Here is a 9,177-nt window from a genome sequence, read left to right as displayed (position 1 = left end):
GAAAATATTACAATCCGGAAGAAAGATTTCCGGATTCAATTAAATTTTTATAAAATTAATCCGTGGCTACTCTCTTCTTTAAAATGAGTGCACACCTCCGAACTCCTCACATTCATTCAGCAATTTCTCTTGCTATTTCTTTTTCTTTCGGTCGTACACTCCTCCTCACTTTATTTATTTCGGTCATTCTCCTCCTTAATTTTTTTTTTTTCCGATCATACTCCTCTCCTCAGCAAGTTTCCTTATTTTTTTTTCTTTCGGTAATCTTCCTCCTCACGTTCATTCAGCAAGTTCTTTCTGTGTTTTTTTTTCTTTCGGTCACCGATCACATCTTTTTCCAGCACCGGTCTTCACATTTCTATTTATTCATTAGCGTAAGATTTCGACATTTTTTAAGAATATTAAGAGGTAATGTTATTATTTTTGTTTATTAAATTTATTATTGTTAGTTAATTATAGTAGTTTTAAGTAATCACAATAGTTTTATTATTAATTGTCTTATTGGAATTATAATACTATAATTTAGAATTTTTGTGATACCGAGAACTTTATGACCGCATCTTAGTAGTTTAAAATAATAATAATAACTATATTTAATTTTATTACAAAAATTATAAATTATATTATTGGAATTACATGTTATAAATAAGTATTATTCCACGTAGATCATATAAAATTAGAGGTAAGTTAATTAGATTATGTTATATATTTATACACAAAAATTTAAGCAGAGAAGGGATATATTGCTAAATTTCACAACGTAGAACTTAGAAGCACAATATTTGGGGAAAAAAAGACTGTCAATCTTTTTATTCTAATTATTAGCTAGAAGAAAAAAATCATTGAAAATAAAACTTTGACAACACTTGAATAATACCAATTTAGTACCAACAAATTTTTCGGTAAAATATGTAAATATTGCTATGGTTTTGTCGAGGGAAAAATCTTACTGCTCTGGTATTGTTGTTGGTCAAATTATAGCTTTATTTAACTAAGTTGCAATTTTAGTTTGAAGTAATAATAATAAATATACTTAATTTATTTACAAAAATTATAAATTATAACTCTGTATTAATTTTATTATTAGAATTAGTTGTAATATAATTTATATTATTGGAATAATTATAATATTAATTGTATAATAATAATTATTTTAATACTTATATAATTATAATTATAATATAATATTAATACTTATATATTAATTGCCTCACCTAATTTTTTTTTACTTATATATTAATTGCATGAAGTAATTTTCTTATTCGAATACTTATTATAATATTAATTGTATAATAATAAGTATACTTAATTTAATTACAATGAATGTATACGTTTTATAACTATTACTAATTTATTTATTGTAATTATATGTTATATTTTTTTTAATAAATAAACATTTTATAACAAATAACTATTACTAATAAATAACTATTAACAAATGATTTTTTGTTTGCAAGATGGCTGAAAATTCGGATAATGTGTTGTATTTGCGGGGTAGACACCTATAAAATAATATCAACGCTGTAAACATGGATGCAATAATTCCGCCACGACGGTCTGACAAATGTCTTTGGAGATTGCTCAATGCTGGGATTCACCTCCGTGTCCGCCTATGTCTTGCACGCATGGGCTTCTATGATGTCATTCAGTGTGGTCCTATTAAATATTATGATAATCATTTGCTTACAGCCATTGTTGAGAGATGGCGTCGTGAGACACACACATTTCACCTTACCGTGGGCGAGGCAACAATCACTCTGCAGGACGTTGCTCTTATTTGGGGGTTGAATATTGATGGCATTCCCATCACTGATGTAGATACCGCGTACAACAAACATACCTTACAACAGCGATGCGCTACTTGGTTGGGTTTTACGCCTACATCTTCTCAGATTAAAGGCGCACATCTTTATCTGACCGCTTTGCTAGACCATGCCTAAATAATATGATTAATGATCAAAGCACTGAAGAGGACGTGACACAATATTCCCGTTGTGTTGCATTACTGATCATTGGTGGATGTATGTTTCCGGACTCGGAAGGTGCTGCTGTGAAACTTATGTATTTGCAGTTCCTTGAGGAAATAGAATAAGTGAATACGTATAACTGGGGTTCTGCTGTGTTGGCATATCTTTATAGAGAGTTGTGCGACACATCAATGAAATTAAAGGTCGATTTGTGTGGTCCAGTTCAGATATTGCGACACATATCTTTATAGAGAGTTGTACAAGCTGTGCGGGATTCAAACCAAACCATTTTGCTGCACATATAACATGTGACACAAGGAATTCCAAATATTGTGAATTTACCACATGTGCAATCACGCGTAGAAATGTTGACAGCTTGTACGTGATGTTGCCGACCAGGTCTTCCTCCTGTCGCGACGGATGCTGTTTTATCCCTTTGGTCAAATCTTACAACTCCATGTTCAATTAACTTTTTTGACCACATATCAAATTTAGAGTACGCAAAGTCGGTCCATGGTTGATTTTTTTCCAGCATCTTATCACTTCGCGCTCGCCGTTGAATGAAATATTGCACGCATCGCTGTAATGTCAGCTCCACTATTGCCGTTATTGGAAGACGTCGAACCCCTTTCAATACACCATTAATGCACTCAGACATGTTCGTCGTCATTATCCCTCGTCTCCATCCCCCATCATGAGCCAATGATCATTTTTCTTTTTGAATGTTTGACAAATAGATGAAAGCTGCTGCATTATTTGTTCTAATTGCCTCCATTGTCGCATTAAATTTTGATACTTGGTGTTGTATCCCTGCTTCCCAACATAAGTCTTTCAAGTGAATGTTTTTGAACTTGCTGTTGAAATTAGAGCAAACATGCCTCAAACAAATTGTAGACTATCATCATCTGTGATATAGACATGCTCTTCAATGTAACGAGACAACGAGCTATAACAATATTTCGTTGACAATTTGATGCAGCATTTTGATGGGTCGATCTCCAGCTTCCGATGCACATAACTCACCAATTGAGAAAATGTAGTAGAGCGGGGGATTTTAATGGGCCTGGTCGCGGGGATATTATATCCAACCCTACCATCTTCAATAATGACATAGCCACCTACGTAAAGTAAGACCTTGACAGTATCCACGTCTGTGCGAAATATAAAACATAATTAATATTAAAAATATAAAATATAAAAAAATTATATAAAATAGTATAATGCAACCGAAAAAAATTATAATTACATTAATACAACATAAATAATAAAATTATAATATAAAGAAATTATTGAAATTACCTTTCCAAATGTCGTTCAGCGGAATTTGTAATTAAATGAGCTACCGGAGTTTAATATCTGCAATTAATTACAAAAATTATCAGATATAATATACATAAAACAATTCAATATAGAATGAAAAAATATATATTCGACTTAGACTCGGCGCAATTCTCCCAAATTCTGTTACTCAGCATAATTCTCCGAAATCAAATTCTGAATTGTTGATACTCGGCGCAATTCTCTAAAATTCTAAGATTTGACAGAAAAATATCAAATCAAATTAGGAATTCCAATAATCACACGATCAATGCAATTTATAAAGGGAGGAGAATCACAGATTCTTTATAACTAACAAATAATACCACGGAGTGAAGAAAAATAAAGAGCTGCGCAAGAAGAATGCCGAAAACTTGATCTGAAGGACTGATGAATTCACCAAATACTCGGTGCAATTTTATTACATAATTTTCAAAATTTTTTTGTATATAACAACACAAATTAAAAATTAATATAATTTATTTATATTAAACTTTTAAGTAAGTTATTTCAAAATATATAGTCTGATAAAAAAATTTAATTAGAATTATCAATTTCTTATATTATTTTGCATTAACATAAATTTTTTATAATATTATATAAATTATATTAAAGTGCTCAAAGTTATAGTAACTAAACACTATTTCATATATAATTTTTTTAAAAAAAACATAACAAAATACTTTATAATTTCATTAGCATTAAGTACAATAATATTAACTCATTCTTATATTAAATTAATTTAATTATATTAAAAATATTAACCTTCAAATATTTCAAAAATCACAATATCATATTTATTATTTTTTTAATATTCCAACTATTTTTTAATATCGCGATTAATATTAAAAATATAATATTTAACTAATTATACTTAATCATATAATGTTAGTGTACAAAATTATAATTATATTAATATAATATAAATAATACAAACAAAATATTTAAAAATTACTTAAATTACCTTCTCCAACGTAACTGTACGGAACTTGTAATAATATCAACGGACGGTACTAATATCTGAAATAAATGACAAGTATTATAAAAAAAATTACACAAAAAAATATTAATTCTTAATATATAATTATAATATTATCAACGAAATTAAACATTACCTCTCGATATATCTTCAAATGAAAAGGATGATAAAATCAACAATTAATATTAATACAATATCGAATTAGAAAAGATCCGAATGCGAGAATTATCACCGAAAAAAAATATTTTCGGTCGAAAAGAAAGAAGGAAAGGGTACGATTTTGAGGAGATGAACATTTCTATTTATAGTGGGAACACACACGGTGTAGACGCGGAATGGACACGGATTCTGAATCCGTGACAGACTATCACAGATTCTTTGAATCCGTGACCACTCCACTTTTCTTTTTTCTTTTTTTAATTTTTTTTTAAAAAAGGATGAATCCGCTGCACAGTGCAGCGGATTGTTATACTTTTATAAACTTTCTCATTTTGCAATATTTTTATAATTATTATTTTACTTTATAATATTTTTTTAAAAAAACCCCTGGATAGTATCCCTAGAACTAGAAGCGGGGTTCTCAGGATGACTTACTAACATACGGGAAAATTCGACACTACAGGTAACACACTGCCCTATCTGCATGCGTGAACTAGCTAACATGGCAAGGGAATGTCCCACGTACTATGGGGACAGTTTCACCATTATTTTTCGGGAAAAAAAAATATGGGTTAAGTATGGATCCAACATTTAGTGTTCGTCCAAACGAATACATGCATTTAGAATTAGAAATTTGGTACATTGGAATTTAGATAATGAATTAACTTAATTTTTTTAAAAAACAAAACAAAACTTTATATATATCTTATACACACACGCACACACATATGTGCAAAAGAAACATACACGATGAAAAAACAATTTTCCATTGTATTATTTCCAAAAATAGGAAGATAACTAAAAATTGCACTTCCCAAACAATTTTCTAGAAAACCTCGCCCTTATAATATTTAATTTATATGTGTATAAGATGTTGGAATATTTAAAACAACGAATCAAAATATCTTTATAGTAATAATTTTTTTAAAATATAAAAAAGAAGATGCATTAATAATGAATGCTTTTAAAAAACAATTAATTAATTAGTTAAAAATATTTTCTCCATCAATCGAATATAAGGTGGACGGTTTTCTAAATAGGAATTATTTTTAAAAAAATTTAAGTGGATTAAAATATAAATGAAATAAATTGTAAATTAATTAAAAATAAAAGTTGTTTTTGTAATAAGAAAGTGTATCATAACCTACCAAAAGTGGTTACTATACTAGCCACATTCTTAATGATTGAGTAAGAGAAATATAGTAAGAGATAATAGTTTTGTTGCTAAAACAATAGTAAGTAATAATGTAATAAATAATTGGGTCAAAGTATATATATATATATATATATATATATATATATATATAATTGACAGAAAGAGTAAGAATCGGAAGAGAGCACAAAAGTATTCAAACCAATGACGAGTCTAAATGTTTTCTCCTGCTCGTTTTTGTTGCTTCTGTGCGTTAGTGCGTGCATGGTACAAATATTTCAAGACTTTATTTATTTATGAGTCTTCTTGTTAGCCTAAATTTAAATTTAATTTATCTTACTTCTTTCCTTTGTTTTTATTTTCTTTTATATACTTTTAAAAAGAACAATTACTGGAATAACGATAAAAATATTATCCAGGGTCAGGAGACTCAGGACTGGTGTGTGGTGAGGCAAGGTGCCTCAGAAGACGCCATGAAGAATTATTTTGTCTCATCTTGCAAAGAGGTAGATTGCACTCCAGTCAATCCCCGCGGAGATTGCTTCCTACCTGACAACTTAGTCAGTCATGTCTCCTATGTTCTTAACCTCAAATACAGGCAATCCGGTGCCTGCCCAAGTTACCTTGGCGCCAGAACCTCCGTCGATCCATGTAAGTTATTCCGGCTCATCGATAAATTTTTGTGATTGTTTTGAATTAATATAATTATATGGCCTGTTTGGTGTGATTGAATTAATGTTTTCATGACTCATAATATGAGAAAATAACATTTTGTTTCTTTATGTTGCAGCTTATGGTAAGTGCAAGTATGCATGACTGGCTTCGATGCGGTGGCGGTTTGGTTTCTAATAAAGCGGAGACAATAATTGAAATTGAAATTAAATAAATATTCTTGTTTAGTGATTGTTTTGGGAGAGATTAGTGTGGAAAATTAATAAATATATGAGTTCGATTTCCAAAAACACACTCATAAATTAATTTATGGGTTTCATGTTTTTTTTATAATTCTAAATTCATAATGATATTCCGATCTAGAACTTAAATCATTATGAGAAATAATTGAACAAATAAATAAAAAAAAAATAAACGTATAACCGTAACCAATAAATCTGACTTGCCAATGCATTGGTAAAGAAATGAAATAAATAATTCACAATGAATATGACAACCATGTAAAATTTAGTCGAGTTTCAATTCAAGAATGATCAGGAAAATCATTGCGACCCTTTTCGAGATTTCTGATTCCGACCACTCTCACAAATGTTACACCTCGAGTTTTTCCCTACAATATCAAAAGTATTGAATCATTTGAGCAGTGGGATTCACCATATACAGAGTGAAATCACATTTTTACCAGCTGTGTCCAATATTTAACATGCCATTAGAGGATAGAACAACAACCAAAATAACCGGGAACTAATTTTTCGAACTTTGAGGACCGAAAGAAAACCAAATGAATTTTCAGATCAGAGCTTCGTGTACATTCTTCGTCAAAGATAAGTAAAGTAAAGGGATTGGAGACTATTAAAGATAAAGAAGGTGATCAAAGGGCTGTTGTTGATATCATTTGTTTGTCTTCCACTCCCGTTGTAATGGCAGCATGATAAGTTGCATTGTTTACACTGTTTGGTTTACTTATAAAAATTTATGAATAAATTAACTATTTTGATTTAAGAAAGAAAAAATGGAGTAAATAACATATTGGTGTCTACAGTTTATTATACTAAAATATATGGACTGGGTAAATAATTCAGACCCATATTAACATTTTTCCTAGTAATAATAAGTTTAAAATGGAGTAAATAAAATATTGGTGTCTACAAAAACCAGCAGTGAGAAGACAGCAGTGCCTAATCTGAGCGTACGATGTTACAATATTATTGCCTCCGCCAAATCTGCCTTGGGAGCCATCTGCCCTGAAGTCGTTTCATGTGGCGACGAGAGATGCAGTTTCACAGGTAATCTCAATCATACAATACTTTCTTGGAGTAGTGCATGAACTACACAATCAAATGACTCATCGCATATCATATTATGACCGTACTGACAGTGGCGGAGCCACATATAATACGGCCACCCGGCCCAATTTTGGATTAATGTCGTATTAAGTGCGGGTGACCCCACAAGCCTGATTCCATCCGTACGAAAGCCCCACAAGCCGGTGAAATTATTCAGTCTTGTTGTTCTAACAACCTGTGCTCTTGTCAAACAAAGTTCTTAAAATTCTCAGATGGGACGTGGTTTGATTCAATTGGATCTGAACTCAAGATTTCGTTTCGATCCATTTCTTTTAGATTTTTTTTAGTTGGAGTAGGTCTCCTATTTCTTTCTTCTGAGTATCGATCCTTTCATCATATCACGTCTACATATCCGTGAAAAGGGTCGATCCGATCCAATTTGATCCATAATTCTATGAAAAGTAATATTTTAAGTCGAGAAATTTGTTTAACAAGAATTTTTGTGTTTTTAATGTTTAAAATTGTATATTTTAAGTTGGTCGGAACTCTGAACGTATGCCACATGTATGGCCTACAAGAAATGTGAATTATCATCAATATGAAGTGCCACGCACGGGATTTAAGCCCACGAAAGTATGGTTCTCTGAGTGTATAAAAATGGCCGCTACCTCGAATACTGGGACGTAGTTCTTTGGAATCAATTCAAGCATGACGTGGGACTGAATTATTACGAGAAGCAAAATAAAAGAACGGTCTAGAACATCGATGAAAATGAAATGATCGCTGCAGTGGTCCATACTCCATATTGAATACACATACACATTCATTAGGTCAATATCAGAATCTTGGGCCATTATTGAATCCCAGTTTAAAAAAATGAAAACGTCATGAAATGAAATGACCTCCGGTCATTGAGTCCTGAAAGAGAGCACACTTGGATAGTATCCCTAGCTAGAACTAGAAGCGGGGTTCTCAGGATGACTTACTATCATACGGGAAAATTCGACGCTACAGGTAATACACTGCCCTATCTGCATGCGTGAACTAGCTAACATGGCAAGGGAATGTCCCACGTACTATGGGGACAATTTCATCATTACTTTTCGGGAAAACAAAAATTATGGGTTAAGCATGGATCCAACATTTAGTGTTCGTCCAAACGAATACAAGCGTTTAGAAGTAAAAATTTGGTACATTGGAATTTGGATAATGAATTAACTTAAATTTTTTTTTTGAAAAAAACAAAACATATATACACACACGCACAACACACATATGTGCGAAAGACAGAAAGTGTAAGAATCGGAAGAGAGCGCAAAATTATTCAAACCAATGGTGACTCTAAATGTTTTCTCCTGTGTTGCTTCTCTGCGTTAGTGCATGCATGGTACGAATATTTCAAGTATACTTGTTTAGCCTAAATTTAAATTTAATATTTGAATTCTTTCCTAATTTTTTATTTTTTTATATATATTTGTTAAACAGTTAATTGGAATAATGATTAAAAAAATAGAACTTAATTTGAGACTGGGTGCCGATCGATATATATCATCTTCTTTCAAACAAAAAAATTGTCTATATTTTACCCCCATCATTTTTAATATATTAAATTTGCCAGTATAATTATTCAAAAATTTTAGGCTA

The 9,177-nt window shown here is 30.9% G+C and overlaps 2 long non-coding RNA genes across 2 annotated transcripts; one reads left to right on the top strand and one right to left on the bottom strand.

Annotated features, from left to right (window-relative positions):
- The first annotated feature begins 5,717 nt into the window (after window positions 1–5,717).
- Window positions 5,718–6,492, top strand: LOC142537255 (uncharacterized). Its single transcript, XR_012818506.1, has 3 exons — window positions 5,718–5,842; window positions 6,004–6,226; window positions 6,366–6,492. It is a non-coding gene; the product is annotated as an uncharacterized LOC142537255 (long non-coding RNA).
- Window positions 6,493–7,803: 1,311 nt separating this feature from the next.
- On the bottom strand, window positions 7,804–8,004 carry LOC142537254 (uncharacterized). Its single transcript, XR_012818505.1, has 2 exons — window positions 7,936–8,004; window positions 7,804–7,891 (listed from the first exon to the last, which is right to left on the bottom strand). It is a non-coding gene; the product is annotated as an uncharacterized LOC142537254 (long non-coding RNA).
- Window positions 8,005–9,177: the final 1,173 nt, after the last annotated feature.

The sequence above is a fragment of the Primulina tabacum genome, chromosome 2 (assembly GCF_025594145.1).
Source record: "Primulina tabacum isolate GXHZ01 chromosome 2, ASM2559414v2, whole genome shotgun sequence".
Taxonomy (NCBI): Eukaryota; Viridiplantae; Streptophyta; class Magnoliopsida; order Lamiales; family Gesneriaceae; genus Primulina; species Primulina tabacum.
This window is presented reverse-complemented; position numbering and strand designations above follow the sequence as displayed.